The sequence below is a fragment of the Sebastes fasciatus genome, chromosome 23 (genome assembly GCF_043250625.1).
Source record: "Sebastes fasciatus isolate fSebFas1 chromosome 23, fSebFas1.pri, whole genome shotgun sequence".
Classification (NCBI taxonomy): domain Eukaryota; kingdom Metazoa; phylum Chordata; class Actinopteri; order Perciformes; family Sebastidae; genus Sebastes; species Sebastes fasciatus.
Window position 1 is genome coordinate 12,184,421 of NC_133817.1, and position 19,548 is coordinate 12,203,968.

Consider the following 19,548-nt stretch of genomic DNA (forward strand, 5'->3'; position numbering starts at 1 on the left):
GGGCTGCTGTAAAGCTCCTACAGCTCCTTAAAGGACGACCCGCTCTACCTACTGAGCCACAGCCGCCACGTTTAATTGACTATAGTGTAAGTGTAGTGTTGCAGCAGCTGTTAGGCGAGCAGTCTGCTTAAACACTACATGCCTTGATGATGTCAGTCTTTATATAGCCCGCCTATCAATTGTGTTTAAGCTCAGTAAACACAGATAATATTTCTCCAATATGTCCGGGACATTGAAATCTTCCAGGACACGTTGGACCGGCGGAAACCCTGACCAGCCTTGCGTGACTATTCTAATGATAGCTTGTACCTTTTAATCTATTATCATATCAAAGTATGTCGTAGTCCAATTAAAGCCATTCTTTAGTCGCGACGGTTTCTGTAACAAAATCTAATCACTGGCTAAATGTTCCAAAGTCTTTACGAAGCCTGCAATTATAATTACTAAAAGCATGTGAACATAGAACCAACAGCCTATTTCTGCGTACGTTCTTGTGCTTTAGAGAACAGCAAGTGACGTCAGTGTGATTCTGGTCGTGTCAGTGTTTACTTTGATGACGTGCTACGCTGCGTGTGAACACACATTATCAGGTCACTTTCTTTGGGACTTGTGTAACCAGTTCAGTCGCAGACTTCATTAGAAAGGAATTGAAATCACTGTAATTTGTGTAACTGTAATTTGTGTAACTATTCTTTCCACATTTACTGCTTCATTTGCTTGTTGTTGTACTAAGCATGTTGGGATATGTAGTCGACTTAAACCAAGACTCAAGGGGTTGTCTCGGTTTCTACAGTCCAAAGTCGATTTTTGTCCGCAGGGAAATCAATTTAACCAGTGTTTTATGGTTGGAATTGCAGTGTTGATTGCTCCAGAAAGTTTGCCTTGAGGAGAGCAGATGGTAGCTTGAAGTTTCCTCAGCATGTCCTCGCCCTTGAGGGAGGAGGAAGGAGGGTTGTGCAAAGTCAGCCTGCATGGAAAAACAGACCCCTGCCCCAAAAAGATAAGGGCCCGTTTTGACCCCATTAATGCCGGGAAGGATGTAATCGGTGTGGAGAGAGAGAAAGAGGGCCGCAGGCATGCAGCAATAAGAGGCAAACCATTGTTACCTCAAGTGGAAATTACATAACATAATCACAGGCTACAGCCACACACACACACAGAGTCTAGGCTTCCCCCATCCAGCTTCTTCTGCCTTTATCAAATCCCACCCTCCTCAGTGTTGAAGAGCTTCCAGTAATGTTGTGCCACATGTTTATTTTGGGGAGGAAGCGTTTGCTGTGTCCCAAATCCAGACTTCATAGGAATTCTGAGCAGGTTTTGAGTTGATTAAATTCAATTTACTCAAAGATGTCAGTGTTGCATGCTCAAGTCACAATAATTTTATGCAACAGGAGCAGCTACTGCTGGAAAAAATTAAAACAAATTGTTGAGACAGCTCCGGGAACATCTCAAGAGAGCGAAGTACAAAATCGTTGGGACAACATTCAGCCTTCTCCCTTTTATGTTTAATTAGCAGTAGCTTTCCAAACTCACCATTAAATTACGTCATGCACATGTTGCATGTTGTTTGTACAAAACCGTAAAACACGTGAATTCTTTCATAGCGAGCAATATGTATTTTTCCCAAAATCTTTTCTGTCTTTAATTTAAAATAAATAATAAAAGGTGAAAACAGAAATATACCCAAATGCTTACAGCCATCAAATAACGAATTAAAATCCCTTACTGAATGTATTTAGTTTCAACGATTTTGAGTAATTAAGTTATAAATAACCTCGTATTTATGAACTAAAACTCAATAGTACACGAATTGCATACTATTTCCGGTGAAATATTACAGTATGCAAACACTGGACACTACGGTGGCATGAATATCCCACAATGCAAAGCGGCAGTGACGACAACATTCATAACAGACGTTGACGGACAGCTCTCTAATGTCGATAACACTTCAATTTTAAGTGTAATTGTAAGATTTCACTTTGTTAGGAGTAATATATTGTTTTAAATTAGTTCAAACTTTATGATTCTTACAAATCATTGTTTGGTCACATGAGGTCGGCACGGGTTACCGTAGTTACGTGTTTCCAACCGGCCAAGGAGGCTCTTAGGAAGCTGCTCAGTGTGTCCGAAAACATACATACTACTGTTTATTTACACCAAAGTATGTTGAATGAGAGTACCCATATTGAGTATGTAGTGCGATTTTGGACGAAGCCAACGTGAATGGCATAAGCTGACAGGAGGTACATGGACCCAAGTTGTTGCCTAGCAATGCAATTCAGTCTCTCAGTCTATAAAAATACATTTATATAATATATACATATATGAAAAATACAGATCAAAGCAGACATAAATCAGCTTCCAGGTGCCACCAAGCACTGGCAGGACCTGGACTACAAAACCACATCAGAGGGAGAAGAGATGCTACGAGAGGATGAAGCAGATAATAGCAGACAACACATGACGTTATGAAACCAATCCTTTTGGAACACAATCCTGAAAACTACAAAAACAGTAGATTACCAGATAAGATAAGTTTGTTAGTATATTAGATTTTGACACAATATGTGCCACCACAGGGCCACTTTATCAGACCTTTAATCATCCCTGACTAACAAACCGAGCATCAAAACACAGAAGATGAGAAGATGTTTTATATCTGGAGTTGGTTAAATGACAATCTTGGGCGAAACATCCTTTGTTTGTCCTCAACCTGAGGGTATGTCATGCGGTGAAAGCCCACCAGTACACAAGAAAAAGTCACTCACTTTCATCTCTGCAGCATCTTTATTGTCTGGTGTTTTGATATGTGCCTGTTGACGCCAGATAAGACTGTACCTGCCAGTGAAATGACACTGCTGTCTAAGTCTGTTTATCGTGAGGCCTCAGATAATATCTCATCACTTATTGAACACCGGTTCTGTTCAGGGACCCGGCGGCATGTCTTGTCATATTAATCTCCCACCATGCATTACTCTCTGTGCAAAGTCAACACGACAGTATCTTCTAGGTTCAGAAATCTGGGCTTAGAAGTATTTTATTCTGCTCACACGAACATCTGCAATGGGATAGCAAAGTCAGTTTTTTGGCCCGAGTGGTCAGTGGCCACACAAGTTTAATCGCTCCGCCAGATGTCATTTTCATGTTCAGCAGCTGGACGGTGGGGGGGGAAAGAGGTTATTTTCCTAAGTGTCTGCTACTCATCTCTGCTGGCGAGAAGAGCCGACTCTGGAGAGAATGCGGTGTAACCTGCCAAAGCAAACCCGCAGAAACTTGATGAGTGTCCCACTGCCGTGGCTCTGGGGATCAACTCACAGTTCATTGAAATTCCTCTGATATTGGAACCTGGCTCGCCGCTCGCCGCTGACTGATTATCCTTTCCTCCCGAAGTAGACTCGCACTCGCACGCACCATCGCTACCGTGGCTCTTATTAATTTTCATATTGAAAAAACTAACTTCTGCCCTCCACATTGCATGTCTTTTTGTAGCTTTTGCTCCTGCAAATGATTATTCTGAACTTGTAGAAATCCTGCCAAAGTCCCATGGCTCTGAGTTGCTGGTTATTGAGCTCTCAAATCTTACTAATGCACTCAAGTAATCTGGTTATTGTCGGCTTTCTGTACTTATCGTTTGCGTGTAAACAAGAGACCGGGGTTCCATAATCAGGGAAGGGGATTAAGAAATTAACGTAGTTAAGCTAGATTGCTGTAGGAGATTGTAGGAGAAACCTAATGTCTGAGTCATGCGGAGGAATAACTGGGCTTGTAACAGGGTTTTTATAAGAGCTCATAAGAATTACTGTGTAAAGACCAAGAACAAGAAAAGAAGTATCCAGAGTTCAGCATTCAATCAAGTAAAAGTACAGAAGTAGTTCCAACAAAATGAGCTTCTAAGTATGAAAATAAACACATATTATTGATATACTATTGGATTAATCCATTTAATGGTGTAGCTAGTGGAGATGGAGCTAATTTTAACTACTCTATAATGTCATTTAAAGGAACAGTGTGTAACTTTTAAGGGGATCTATTGGCAGAAATGGAATATACTGGTATTAATAAGTATGTTTTCTTAAGAGTATAATCACCTGAAAATCATAATTGTTGTGTTTTCGTTACCTAAGAATGAGCCATTTATATCTACATAGAGAGCGGGTCCTCTCCACAGAGTCCGCCATGTCGAACCGCGATGTTTCAACATTTGCCCAAAAACGGATAAACCAAACGCTGTTAACTTTTCCTGTTTGGGCCAGAGTCCATAACGTTACTCACAGCCGCTCTCTCTCTCTCTTGCTTCACCACTCACTTCCCACGTACACAGACTCTACGTTCTCTACTCTAACAACAACTGGCTCTAGAGAAGGCCATTCGCGTTTTCGCATCGGCCACCGTAGCAATCCTACACGCTTGTCTTGAGTTGTTGTATTCTGCAACATCACCACTAGATACCGCCAGATCCTACACACTCTCCCCACACTTCCTTTAATCTATAACAATACTTTTAAGATGATAAAGTTTCGTATATAAAATCTAATCTAAATAAGAAAATACAAACAATATCGAGATATGAAATGAGCTTTAATGGGATAGAAGATTTTGGCCCTTGTTTACACTTTGTATAGTGTAACTTTAAACTGGATTATACTCCTGTTCTACACCTTCATTAAAGGCTAAATTTTCCTTTATTTCATTATTTACATCCTCCTAATTTGTTGGTGTTGCAACAGTTTCTGTATAGAGATAAAAAACATCTTATTGCATCTCATCTGTTGAGCTATAGGTCAAGCTATTGTACCATCTCTTTCCTGATTGGTTAGACTTTATCCACATGCCACCTGCCTCTAGCTCATGTTGACATGTCTTTGTTAACACACTGTAATTGTCTCTGTTTACGAAGGGAAGACAGAGTAAACAACGCATACTTCTGGTCTTAAATGGTACCAAATGGTGTGAGAATGTGTTGTTGAAGTGACGTTATTGCCTGGCTTGCGGGCTCACAGTATGTGCACAGCTATCAAGCATAGACGCTGAAAGAAGCATCTTATTTCCCCACTCATATCATTCATGAAACAGCGACTCAGACGGCGTCGCCCTCCTTTTTATTTTGATTGTAAATGATTTTTCGGTGTATCCATCATCCAGCTTCCCTCGCTTTCATGTGAAATGGCCCCTCTCTCAACAGGAGCCATCATGAATAGAAATGAAAAGGGCGGAATGGTATTGCATGGCAGACGTCGGGCTTTAAATAGAAGTATTCCCTCTGTTTTCCACTCATTGTTTTTCTTTCTAAGCCGTGTCGATCATAGCTACAATAGTCCCAGGGGCCCCTCTCCTGCTGCGCTGTGCGGTAGGTAGATGGTACTCAGTCCGCTGTTTGTTTGGAAGAGCTATGCTCCTATGGGCTATAACTGGGCTCAACCGTGAATTCCACATATGGGTTCAGCCACGCAGGTTGTCATGCAATATGAGGCACAAATGGGAAAGCTAAAGACCTTATATTAAGAGGCACTTTTCATTCCACATTTGATTTAATATCAAGCAAATTTGGGGTTTGGCACGGACTTCATGCACTTCTTGGATTTGATATATTCATGTATGTTTATGGCACATGAGTAAGGCAATACAGTATATCCTACCAGAGATACACCTGTTAGTGATGAACTATATGATGAACAATAGCTCTAATTCATTTCAATGAGATCCCTCTGTTGGCACAGTGGAGGCTCCAGCAAAACAATGTTGGTTTGTCCAACAAATAAGTTCAACAGTAGCCTGAATGTCAGCGTCATACAATACAATGCAATACTTCAGTCAAACAGTCATATGTGTACGCAGAATACTTACGTACGTAACATGACCGGTATAGTTCTGTTTCTAAGCTCACTATTGAAAAGATAAAATGGATCTTGGCGTGTTTTTGGAGTCTGATGAGCATTGCGACTTCCTGTTTGGTATTTTATCTTGTCACCTGTAACAGTAGCAATACGCAGAAATCGACGCAGCCCCACTCCTCTTTTTTGTTGTGGTTGTCGCCAGCGCGGAGGCTTTATGTTTTTCGGTCCATTCTCGATTCGATTTTGGTGGTCGAAGGTGAAACGTCAAGGTCACTCTGACCTCACGTCTGTCCCATTCTTGTGATATCTAGACGTCCACTTGGGCTCAAGGATGAACTGATAAGTTTTGGGTGGTCAAAGGTCACTGTGAACTCACAAAACTGTTTTTTTGCCACATCTCAATAATTGAAATATACTAATTCAGACAATGTCACACCAAATGTCTGTCGGATAAAATGATGAAATGATAACATGTTGGACACACATGGATGTAAACCAAAACTTGACTGGTTGGTGGAGGCATACAACCGTGAGGCTGTAATTCTAGCTTTTAAAGTAGTGCTCTGTTCAGTCTGACCACCAGCTGTTGGTAACAGGTTAGTTAGATTCTGATCAGATTCAGACATAGCCAAAACATCTGTCCATGCGGCTTTCCTGTACAATTAAAGTTGCATGGTGAAAGATTTCAGTGAGCAAAACATCCTTTTTAACTTGAACAAAAATTGAGAACATGGAAGAAGAACTTCAAATTGTTAGACGTGGTTGTCTTCACTCTCACTGTACCATTAGAGTGGCAAATACCTCATGTCATGTCCTATGATTGATTGGGCTGAACTGAGATTTTCCTCCCACAATAAAAGGTCTATAAACAAATAACAGAGGGTACAATAGAACAGATGTTTCTAATAGTTGTGTTCCAGATGGTATCAATTACAAGGAAATTGTAAATTCACAGACTAGTTTTTATAGTGTGTTGCTTCGTGTCTACAAACAGCACCTTATGCTTGTGGCATTCTTCTTTTTAAACTTATTACAGCTATGAAAATGCCCTTTTCTTTGACTACTTTTTTTTTCTTGAAAAAGAAGGAAACATGTCTTGGAAAATACAAAAGAGCTAACAAGGCAAAGAAGACAATTTGTTTCCAATAAAGCAGCCTAATCCCATTGCTAAATTTGATTTTTAAGAGACAGCCCTTGCATAGCGAGACGCATCGTCTGAAATAATTGAATTGTGACCTGTGCCAAAGCTGCAGGCTATGCTGCTCGCCAGATGTCTTTGTTTTGTTTCTACAAGACACTGTCTCTTTAATTAGGCTGTGATTTAAGCTTAGAAATTCCTCTCCAACAGCCCAGACCCTTTTAAAAAGACAAAAAGGAAACAATCTCAGGAGGAAATCTTTGCTTTCCAAGCCATTCTTCACTAATGACTGGATCAAGGCCCTGAGCAAACTACAATACCCCAGCGCTCTGGCATCTTGAGTGTTTTTGTGTGGTATTTGATTGGATGCTAAATTTGTCCGGGCTCTGTTTTGAACACAGCATTCCCCTCTGGCTCAAGTATGCACCTCCTATAGGAATGTTTTTACCGGAAAATTTGTTTTAAATTGGTGCCAGACTCTTCCTGTATCTAAAAGTCTGCTTTAATACCAAGCTTGGATGTAACAATAACACAAACAAGCTTGGGGAATTGTGAGCTTATTGGACATAGCAACAAAAGTACAAAGTTACAGGCACTAATCCCTGGTCCAGCTTATTTTATTGTCCATTAACCTGCCTAATAAGTTCAGTTATCGAGGCTAATTCTGGTTTGATCCTGTTTGGCAAGGTTGCAGAGGTGAATAGGTTTTTCAGGTGACGTAATAGACCTTCTGGCGACCTTATTGGAGGATGATAATTGCATAGAAATGGTTAAATGATGTGCTGCTCTCCACTAGAAACGGGTAATTTCGCCTATAAATCTGACTGATTTTCAACTACCCATAGTGTCGGATTTTGTAAGCGGACTCTTCTTAAACTCTCTACAAACAAATCCTCAAAGAGACCACAGCTAAAGGCAGTTTATGTCACTTTAACTAAAGAAAAAAGCAGTTTACAAGATCTTATCATTTGGGAGGGGACAATAACTGGTATAAAAATAAAAGAGCAAGGAATTAGATTTAAAAAACCCCCAAATAAGATCATCCAAGATCTTTTTGGCACTATAACATACATGCGTACTGACCACGTCGGTGTTTTCGAGAACAGGTTTTGATCTTTCTCCTGTGAGACTCCATGATGGCAGCACCTGTGTTTGCCGGGAGATGTGACACAAACCACAAACCTTTTTATTGCCAGGTGTGTTGTTCAGGTGCTGGTCGGGAAACAGGATGGTTAAGCACTGCCATCAGGTGCCCTCAGGCTGCTACTGCTCTCCAGCTGCATGCATGCACGCACACACACACACTGAGGCTGAGGCTGACTTACCACTTCGGTTCTCTCAACAGCTGTCTTCATACTCAGTCGCTCAGCAGGTTCAGGCCATCTCTGTTATAGTCTTGTGTGCTGTGCAGCAGAAGAGTCTCTATTATTCCACACAGGTATGTTGCAGGCGTCATAGGGCTTAGTATTCTTTTTGGTAAAAACCAAGAAGAATATACTCTCTACGTTGACACACAGCACTTTCAATGTTTGTTGCTTTACACTCTTGAGTTGGACATGCAAGCATTAGGAGATTCCGGTGCATAACGCGATAATTGGGGTCATCAGAGGCACTGCATTCTTACAGCAGCTGCAGGAAATGATTGTTGTGTTAGGACAAGGATTTCTGCTCCTTATAAAATTATTTTTAGTTCAGTTTTGTTGACATTACAAGAAGATAGACATCAAACGACACGTAGCTTCAAAAATGTCAAGTATAAAGCAAAGTCCAGGACATATTTCCATTACGGTGCTCACTGGTGGACTCGGGAGGAGGGGCCAACTCCCTTGGTGCTTGGTTCACGTTCGAACAAACCGCAGCGAAAATGCCCTCTTGAATGCGCCTACGGTAGATAAAACATGATACAGTGCCCTTCCAGTGGAGAAAACATGATAAAATGCCCTCTAAGGTGCCCGTCCAGTGGAGAAAACGTGATAAAATGCTCTCTAAAGTGCCCGTCCAGTGGAGAAAACATGATACAGTGCCCTCTAGGGTGCTCGTCCAGTGGAGAAAACATGATAAAGTGCCCTCTAGGCTGCCTTTAAATGAGGAAAACATGATGCAGTGCCCTCTAGGGTACCCATCCAGTGGAGAAAACATGATAAAGTGCCCTCTAAGGTGCCCATCTAGTGGAGAAAACATGATAAAGTGCCCTCTAAGGTGCCAGTATATCAGTATATTGGAGAAAGCGTAATGCAGTGCCCTCTAGGGTGCCCGTACAGTGGAGAAAATATGATAAACCCCACCGCGTGCAGCGTTTTTAAAATATTTTTCGCCCCTGCCCCTCTGACAGCCTGAGTCCACCACTGGTGGTGCTTGCTGTAAAGAAGGCAAAGATGCAGGAGACCAGGTGGCATCATACTACTAACAAATCCAAACAATTAATACACATATAATTACCAATAAAATTGTTACAAAAATGCCCAAAAATCGAGTTATACAACAACTTCTGGAGTGCATACCATAAACACTACATGTGTATTGATGTATGCATAATCAGCAATGTAGACAGAAGCTCAGTGAGTTCAAACTTCAGTGTCAGGAATCGTTTAGTGAAAATTTAATCCTTAACAATTCTGTGCAATTCTGGATAATTGGGAACAGGCTCCAACTGAGAACCTGACACAATACCAAACATGCCGGGGAGACTCCCAACATATCTAGCGTATGAAATGGCCTAGTTTCCCTGGACGACCAGATTTGAATCACTGTCAAGCATTTCCTTCAGTGTGGTTAACCATGTTGGTATTCCTTACTCTCCATAAAGAATATTCCACTTTCGTAAACAAGAGTGATGCTGTCGTATTATTTTCGTCCATCTGAATTGGTAAATTAATTCATTTTGAAGTGAAAATAGTGACCGAGACACAAACAACACTGAATAAACCCCAAGACTACCAATACTGATACAGAAAAACCCAAATTAAAAAAGAGAAAAAACAGAAACTTGGCTAAGCAGTGATGATGATAAACAAAAAGTGCATCCAAAAAGACACCTCGCTTTGAAATACGATGGGCGGCAAATCAGGAAGTAAATATTCTACCGGTTGTAATTTACTCTATAAACACATTAACAGACTGGAATTGGTGTACAGTAACATGGTTCATTCTTGTTTTGGTTTATTTGCGAAGGCGAGTCACTTGTTTATAGATAAATCTATTTTATACAAACCTGTTTGTGTCTGAGACAGGGATAGAGCAAGCCTTTGAAAAGTGTGTACTTGCATAAACTAGCCCATGTTGAGCCATTCTTGATAAAAAATGTTTTGAATATGGGAGTAAACTGTACTAACACGCCATTATCGCTGAAGGTTTCTCTCAGCAGCTTTTGCCTTTTTGCCAGTTGGTTCTAAAACGTCCTGTTGAGCCACGAACATGATTATGGATTGTATTGTAATGCAGTGTGTGGGGTTGTTTTGCCTCCAAAACGGGTAACTTTCTACATTTTAGAGGATGTTTGGGCAGCGTTATCATCGAGCAATCAGACAATGTGTGAAAGCCATTTGCGCTGGCTGCCACTTCCATAGCTTCCTGGATGCTGTGGACCTGGCTTTACTCCTGCCCAGCATGTCTGTGGTTCTTTTGATAGGTCTGTGAAACCTGAATAGTCCCAGAGTTGTTGGAGCTCTGAATGAGCGCGAGCCCCCGGCCAAGAAAACCCAGCGTCAGCAGCCAAAAAACACGATAGCCCAGCAGAAAAGGCACTGAATGGCACTTAGCTCTCGTTCTCATTAGATAAACCCAATCGACAGAGAGGCAGAGCAGATTTCTACTCCTCAAGTGTCAGAGCTCCACAATGGCCCAAGATATCTCCCCTCTTTGTGAGGGTGTCCGTCATTAAACGGGTTCTGCTTACACAATACCTCTCTGTCTAAACGCCGGGCTTGTTTCTCCTCTGCCAAATGGACGAGTTCAGCCCATGCCAGGTTGCAAGGTAGACCAGGGCCAACACGCTCTTTGTGAGGCTTTGTGGGTAAAATAGAAGAACGCTCTGGGATACCAGATGTTAAACAACCCATTTGGCATCGTGCTGCGGGCCAGGGCCAGGGGCGAGGATTGGCTGTACACGTGACGAGATACCAGACATTCCAAGGGGGACGTTAGTGGAGATTTGGAGGCTGTCGACCACAGCTCCGGGTCAGGGGTCACATTGTAGTCTGCTGATAAAATGCCCGTGAGATAAGGAGTTATTAACTCGGAGGTACAAGATCTCCCTCCTATCCATCTCTGAACCAAGTGTGAACACGCATACAGTCAGACATACAGTACAATGAGTACTCTGTGGGTGCTCACACAGGATTTAAAGGTGCTCTAGACAATATCCAGAGCTTTAATACGGCAGCAAACAACTATTTGCTATGTAAAGATATAGAGGAGTAATGTCTACCTGAGCAGAGAATGAAGTCGCTCTCCCTCCGTGTGTGTTTTAATCCCAGCTTTTCCTTGTTTGATATTGCCGCGCCGGCCGTGCATGCTTCTAGTTCATGTTCATATGTGCAACCGACGGCGCTGTTAGCTCTTTCAGCACTGTTGCCCCATGTTTTTTCTGTTAGCACCGTTAACTACGAGCCGCCGGCTCAGCGTCGCAACGTTGAGAACCGTGGGGAGGCAATAGAAATGCTCCTGATCTCGCATCTAGCAACTTTAAAATGATGACTTAAATTGATTTTAATACCAGTTTTATGTGCCTGTGTACTCAAAAGGTGTAATATCTCCTGCTGCACACCTCAGTTTACAGTACATGATGTCCTCTGGTAATGAGAACAGCTCATCAAATGAGTTGCTAGTTTATGCAACAGAGTCCCCTTAGGTGTATTTTAATTTGAGCTTGATTGGCAAAAACATCAGTCGTCATCAGCGGATGGAGTTTGCTTAGCGAACTGCAAACTGTACCAACTCCATCTGCTAATAAAGACCATGAGAGACAGTCTAAAGCTCGGGAAAAAGCTAGAAAGTGGACATTGAATTAAACATTTTTACTCTATCCAAACACGATCCCACGCAGAGAAATAAAAATGATGTCTTTTAGTAGATAGCCGGCAGTAGAGAGAAGATGCCAGGAGATGAGGGGAGAGGTGCCTTAGCACATAGTTCACCAGGATGTCACATTGTAAATATATTTTTAAGATAAAAACCTAAATAGCCAGACTGTGCAGGAGCAAAAGAAGACAGAGGATGAGGTATCACCTTTGAAAGCAGCAGGATGTTGGATGCTGCCTCTGTGCCCTTTTCCTTCCTGGCTTTTCATCCACCTTTCTCCTCTTTGTATGATTTTTTTTAGCTGCTTGTGTGTTTCTCTAAATCCTACCTGTATCTGGTCGATGAGCTGTAAAAGTGTTGAAACACCACCATTGTGCTGCAGCTTGGTAGGACTGGCGATTTTATCCTTTGTGTTAAGCTTTGCAAAAACATCAGGACAGGACGGAAGAAGAAGTGCGCATGCCAGCACCGGAGGGCGAAAACCGAGATTAGGAGTTAGACAAAACACCGGACCACTTCCCCTCCGCGGCCTCCGTACGGCACACAGCAGGCACCCCGTTATTACCGCTGGTTTTGCAGGAACAGGATTCATTACGGGGGACGCAGGACTCAGGAGAGGCTGCTGGGATAAACGCTCTAGCAGCAGTCGCCACCAGCCTGCCCCCGCCGTCTCCATCTAGCTTGAGTTACAGCCGTCCGGGTCTGTGGTTGTGACACACAGATGTTAAAACTATCTTACCTCTCTCAAAACAGCCTAGAGCTCCTGTTCTAACTGAGGGAGAGAGCGGTTATTACTCAATGTCAAGTATTAAGAGGATGAGTGTCAGTATGGGCCTGTCAGGATGGCTGAACGTTTATATAACATATTCATCAGATTTCAAACAGCATCTCCTCCATTCAGAAGCACGAATGGCATCTTAAGTCATTAGAAAAGCACAACAGATTTGACATTTCCCCTGCAGTTATGTAAACCAATCTGTAATGCGTAAATTCAACCACTGCCTGTTGTGAAATATTTATCAGGGATCCGAGGCAAACCCATGTAATTATACACTTTTCCATGATCTTGAATAATTTCACGGCATTAAACCTAATCAGTTAATGTCACCCATTAGCAATGTTTAACACTTCCTGTCATGTAAACCCCTTCATTTTATAGTGTTTGACTCATTAAGTGTCGCTTACGTGCAACTTTAAACTTCAACCTGCCTCTTGATGTCAACGCCTTCAATAAGCACTTAAGAACTCATCCACAGCTGGATGCTGGTTTGAATTGATAATGATTGTTTTGCTCCCGAGGTTGACGGGCAAAATACTGCTGTTTTTCAGATTGATGTGGTGATTCATTGGATTAACGTTCGGATAGGTAGCGCGATCATGCAGCGCCCGGTTGGTGTTGATAAATAATACCGTTGCTCTTGAAGCGTGTCAGTTTGTGCATGCAGAGGGGCCACAGTCGCAAGACTATTATGGTCTGCTGAGGGTCAGAGGCGCAGCTGTAGTAAGCCTGTTTAAAGCAGGGAGGAGGTTTATTTAAGGTCGTCCATTGGCCCCTTTTTACACTTCACTGTGTTGTAATCCACGTTGAAGAGCTCTCTTAGCCATACAGCAAGCTGTTCGAAGGCTTTGCGATGAATGACTGACAGTTACTGACATGAAAGAACAAGTCAAACAAAAGCTGTCAGTGGGCTGACTTGACTATGACTTGCCCCAAACTGTATGTGATTATCATAAAGTGGGCATGTCTGTCTGTTTTTGCCTCGCCAAAATTTAGCAAAAGTTTGGAGTTTAGTATGATGCCAGTATCTTCACTCTAACTTTAAAACTGAGCCCGCTACAACCCAAAAAATTGCAAGTTGCATTAATGCGTTAAAGGGACTATTTGTAACTTTCAGAACTGCTTGTTAACAGCGACACCTGTGGCCGTTAAGTCAACGAAAGTCAGCGTCGGGCTTGCTCGCTCTACATAGACATGAACGAGCATCGCTCAAAACAGTGAGGCGACACACGTCAGCTAAAACCACAATATCACTCTATATTTCAGCTGCTTGGCAGTAATGTTAGCTGACCAGACGGAGGTCTCTCCATGAATCACTGCTGATCCTAGTGTTGGCTTTTCCTGCTTCAGCGTCGGTGCCGGGGCTCTGAATCAGCGGGGCTCCGCAGCGAGATATTCTCATAGCTAAACTAACTCTTCTGCGAGTGAGCGCGCGTTCACGCCTAGAGGTGGAGCGCAAATGCGAGCGCGCACGTGTCCCGACCCGGTACATTTATACGCTTAAAAAGTTACAAACAGTCCCTTTAAAGAAATTAGTGGCGTTAAAACAAATTTGCGTTAACACGTTATTATCGCGTTAACTTTGACAGCCCTTACACATGCTTGCAATAAAACATTTACTGCTGCAGTTTACATGTTTTTTTTGCATGTCTGCCAACATGCACGCAGACACAATATCTCTGCGATAGCCTGATATCGGCCTGCTGATGTGTCGGTCAGCTCTAGTTTCACACTTCTTGCCAATCCTGACAACTCTGGTTTTCTGCGTTGGTCTGCCATGTTGGAGTGTAAAGTCCCATTTATACAGCCCCTCTCCACCACACACACACAAACACACCCACAGCCAGACTGTTCCAACCTACTGTGAAGGTTATAGACCGGAGAACAAGTTTGGCAAACTTTAAAGTTTTCCCCACATGTTTTAAAGCCTTTTCAGTCAGTCAAAGATCTCTGCCCAGCCCTGCTGAGTCTGACCGACCTGCCCTCCGGCCTCAGCTCCATCTGACACATCCAGAGGAATGCTGATTCTGCTATCTCTGAGACAACAATCGCAGCCGGACCCCTGCCGTTTGTTTGTCAAATTTCTTTCACTGCACCCCCCGGTGTAAAGCGAACTCATTTTGAGGTCTGGCTGAGTGCTGATTAAAATATTATAGTCTCACTTGGTGTGAGGGTCAAACAGACTTCAAGTTCAAAGCTAAATGGTGCAAGGCTTTCACTTGATAAACACATGATTTTAAAGAAAGCAGCCCGGGGCTTTGTGGCCAACACAAGCTTTTGATTCTTGAGAATGTCTTGTACGCCGTTTGACTCGACTCTGTCCCCAAAGAACCCTCTCACAAAAGACGCTGTTGTGCATTTTTGGGGCTTGAATGAAAAAAGGCATCAGGTTTTGGAAAGAGTGAATGAAACCAGACGCCCTAATGGTGATAAATCTTGAATGGTGGTATTCCTTGACAACGCGCGGCGTTAGTTTTTGCTGAGAAATTGTGTTTTTAATTTGCTTTAATGTCTTTTATGTTTTTTCTTCCTTCCTCGGGTTCTGTGTCTGCCTCTGTAACATACTTATGCTGCCACTTTCGATTCAACTTGAGATCTCGAGAGACTCTACTGCAGTGGTCTCAAACTCAATTTACCTGGGGGCCGCTGGAGGCAGAGTCTGGGTGAGGCTGGGCCGCATCAGGTATTCCACAAAAAAAGCTTTGTTAAAAAAAAAAACAATCTTCTCAAACGTCATTATTAACAGTTCTTTAACTTGAATGGGTTCTTCTGAACATGAACTGTCCTGAACATGAATGGAACATTGAAGAACATGAACGGTTCTTCTGAACATGGCCTCTATTGCGTCTCCCACTTTTCCTGAAATTGTCTGTGCTCGTCACCAACCTTTCTCTTCACTGCAGGCTTTGAAAAAGACATGATTGGGGCTGTGTGACAAGATATATATTCATTCCACTTGGTGTCACTCCGCAATAAAGTTGTGCCTGCTGTGTTTGTGTTGCTCTGCAATTACACCACCAAACCGCTAGTTGGCGGCGGCGTCTCTATGAGTTTCCTTCTTCTTCTTGTACTACAAACAGAAACTGAGCGGAGTTGGAGCTAATAACTGTTGAACCACAGAACTTCTACTGACATTACTGCAACGCCGAAAAGAGAAAATATATCTGAGTGGATTTGTGTGAACAAACATTGAAAAGATGGAGGCAGAGAGAAGTAGAACTTGGTCCTGGCCGCTCAGCATCGCTGAGAGACTGGACCAATCACAGCTGTTGCGGTCTGCGTCGCCGCGACGTGTAGTTACATTTCTGGAGAGGTGCACGTCAGGCTACGGCGTCGATTCAACGCAGAAGTATAAATCAAGCTTTAATCAAGCTTATGCGATGTTACACGGGCGCCGCCACAGTTGTTGTGAAATGTTTCTCTGCTTGCATCAAGCCCGGCCGATTGCCCGCCCCCGGGAGCCATATACCCCGCTGTGATTGGTAGGTTCGTTCAGCTCGGGCTCGCGCAACAAAGGGACCTTCAACGGCAAACTGCCATTCACATAAAACTCGCGGGCCGAGGGCGCCTGGTTAGCTCAGTTGGTAGAGCGGGCGCCCATGTAACAAGACTTGGTCCTGACCGCGGCGGCCCGGGTTCGAATCCGGCCTGTGGCCCTTTCCGCATCCACTCTCTCTCTCCCCCCTTTCCAAGACTCTATCCACTGTCCTGTCAATAAAAATGAAAAAATGCCTCCAAAAAAAACTTTATAAAAAACTTTATAAAAAAAAAAAAAATTTGCGGGCCGCACTAACATTAAACTTTCATATCAAGGTGGGGGCCACAAAATATCGTCTTGCGGGCCGCAATTGGCCCGCGGGCCGCGAGTTTGAGACCCCTGCTCTACTGGTTAAATAAAAGTTGAGCAAACACTCACCCACTCAAAATAGGGGGCAGACATTCAGTACCTTCCATTTCTAAACCTGTTGCTCAGACATACCAGTAACTTATTATCTCGATGATATTTTGATTAAAGAGTACTTTATCTTTTGGATAAAGGTCACAGCAGGTGACAGAACATATTAGTTTTCCTCACAGGTTTAAATGCAATAGTTCAGCCACAGGTCAGTGGAGGTCCAGTCGCACCTTTTTGAAGCTGTCAAATGATGTCTCACTCCTGCTCAGAGTTGGCGTACCCCTCCTGGACCTAACACTGACCTTGGCAGTCTGTGGCGTCCCATTAATCAGCCAGCAGCTCCGGGGTGGATGTCCTCACTCTGATCTCTGCCATACCTGAGCGCAGCGCTGTGCCTGTCTGTGCTGACGTCTGAGCTGACTGGCAGTCCCGATTAAAAAGACAGTGTGCCAGCGGTCCCCCCTCTCTAATAGATCATCTTAATGGAGTCACTGTGCTGTGGCGAGTGGCAGGTGATTAATACACACAAGTCATTAAGCCTGCTGTATAAGAGCGGGCCTCCGGCGGAGGTGCCCTTTGCTTGTTTAGAGATAAATCTGAGGGCTAAGTGGACGGAGCGCTGGCAGGGTGTCAAGGATGCTCATATTGGATCTTGAATAGGTTCTCTGAGAAGAAGATTTGGGTTTGATTCACTGAATTACTGACATCGTTTCCAAATGGAAACGCCCACTCAGCCGTGACGTAGTTTACCAAAGAAAGCCAATCCATAATGTTAGGAATAATGTGAAGCACTAGCTGAGTCAAAGTTCGCTTTGCTAAGTTTGTAAGTAACTGAAATGATTAGGATTTTTTGAAGTGGGGTTGTATGTATACTCCTGTGTTCTGCGAGGTAAAATTACTGTTTTTGTGAATGTAGTCTGGTGGCTTGACCTGCACAGAGCTAACAAGTAACGTTAATTAGCTCTCTTCATGTCGATTTCAACACGGATTTGTTGTTCGCAATGTAGCCACATCAGGGAAAAAATAGGGTGCGTCTCCTGGACGTGTCGATACTGAGTTTGCTGTATCCCCAACACATTTTCTATCGTCCTCGGGACGGCATTAGTTTCGTGCCCTGACGGTACCTGCGGTACTGTAGGAAAACAAGTACTGTCACGATTTCCGAATTTTGGCATCGACTTGGTACCGAAGTATCGTTTCTCGTGACATCCCTGTGTTGCATCGCCACACTGACTCTCTCTCTCTCTCTCTCTCTCTCTCTCTCTCTCTCTCTCTCTCTCTCTCTCTCTCTCTCTCTCTCTCTCTCTCTCTCTCTCACTACAGAGAGCCTTTCCTGTTTCCCGTTACCTGAAGGCCACCGTAGTTCTCCAACACGCTTGGAAAAGGAGGGGCGAGCGGAGGCGTATTCAGTCGGTTGGCACCGCTAAATGCCGTTAAATCCTACACAGCAAACCTTTAATGCTTCTTTTAGAGCTCCTGTTCCCATAAAATGCAAAATTCTTCAGTACATTTGATTGACATCAGCCTTTGACAGCCCATCATTTCTTACTCTTTTATATACTTTGTGTAATGCTGTTGATCTGCTGGCACACAATGTACTCACTCAAATTAACCATGCGACTTTGACAGTCACTTAAAAGGCAAATGTCAGAGTCGGGGAACTAAAGCTCACTGCCTGCTGTTGTGCAGACAAAGGATCAGATGCATGCAGATATTTGCAGCCAGGGGCTTTAGAATAGACCACTGATCATTTTCCTCCCAAAAGGGAGAGTTTCCAACCACAACAGACATCCCAATAGAGCGTGAAGCTCTGCTCCAGATGTAGCTTCTTTAATTCTTCGTGTGCACAGTGACGGACAGGACGTCTCCTGTCGGACAGTCTCTCCAGCGTGGAGCCGATCAGGATACGTGTTTTACTTGTTTTACTAAAGTAAACCGTCTTGTGAGGCCCTGACTCTTGGTCCTGCTGTAAACAGGAAGTGGAGAGGATTCTTGAAATCTGGCTGCTTCTTTTCAGCTCACGCTCCTCTTTTTAACCTCTTTGACTTGGCATGTCATAGGAATCCATGAAGTTATGCGTATCGACTTTGGGCTGCGTTTTACAGTATTAACCTAAATGTATAGCTCATTAGGGGGCAGTTAATCAGAGACAATTGTATATTGACTTTATTCCCAGGATTAATAATCATGTAATTCAGCTATATTGATGTGTTTTTTTATATTTTTAATCAATCTGAAGGTCCTGGTGTAGTATAAAACGTGCTTTCATCATGTGTAATCAGTTGCATCTGGGTAGCATGCACCCAAATAACCAAAACTGTAATCAAGTTTGAGAGTAGCAGACTTTTAAAATGACCATTTTTGGAGGCAAAAAGCCAGATGTGTTAGGACTTTTTAGTTTAGCTTGAAGATCCAGATGTTTATCTGAGTCCCACTGGTGCAAAAATGTTCTTATAAATATTAAATATACAATGCATGACATTGTTTGTTTCACTAAAACAATGTGTTCTTTCAGAATATGTCATATGAGAATGAAGTGTGCTTTCGTGCAGGAGAATGATCTGTTAAAAATGCCAAATCTGCAACCACTAACAGTGTTATTAAAGAGCAGTGCTCTGTATTTTATTTGTGCTAAAAGAAAATAATCCCTTTTGAGTAACTCTTAGTTTTGGACCTCTTTGTATCCCTGCACACATGCATCTATCCACACCTTCCCTGCTTGTTTTCATGGCCCAAGGTAAGAAATTGGCCAGCAAAATACATGTATGAATTCAGGGGCAAAAACTTCCCTTATATGGTCGCACACAGATCCCCCTTTTCCCTTTATTTGGAATAGAAGAAATGTACAGCAATTTGGAATACTAGAGGGCAAAACGGGCAG

The 19,548-nt window shown here is 43.0% G+C and overlaps 1 protein-coding gene across 1 annotated transcript in view; it reads left to right on the forward strand.

The window, feature by feature from the left end:
* Positions 1-19,548, forward strand: part of pawr (PRKC, apoptosis, WT1, regulator) — a 70,426-nt gene that overhangs the window by 25,878 nt on the left and 25,000 nt on the right. The gene's annotated exons all lie outside the window — the stretch shown is intronic.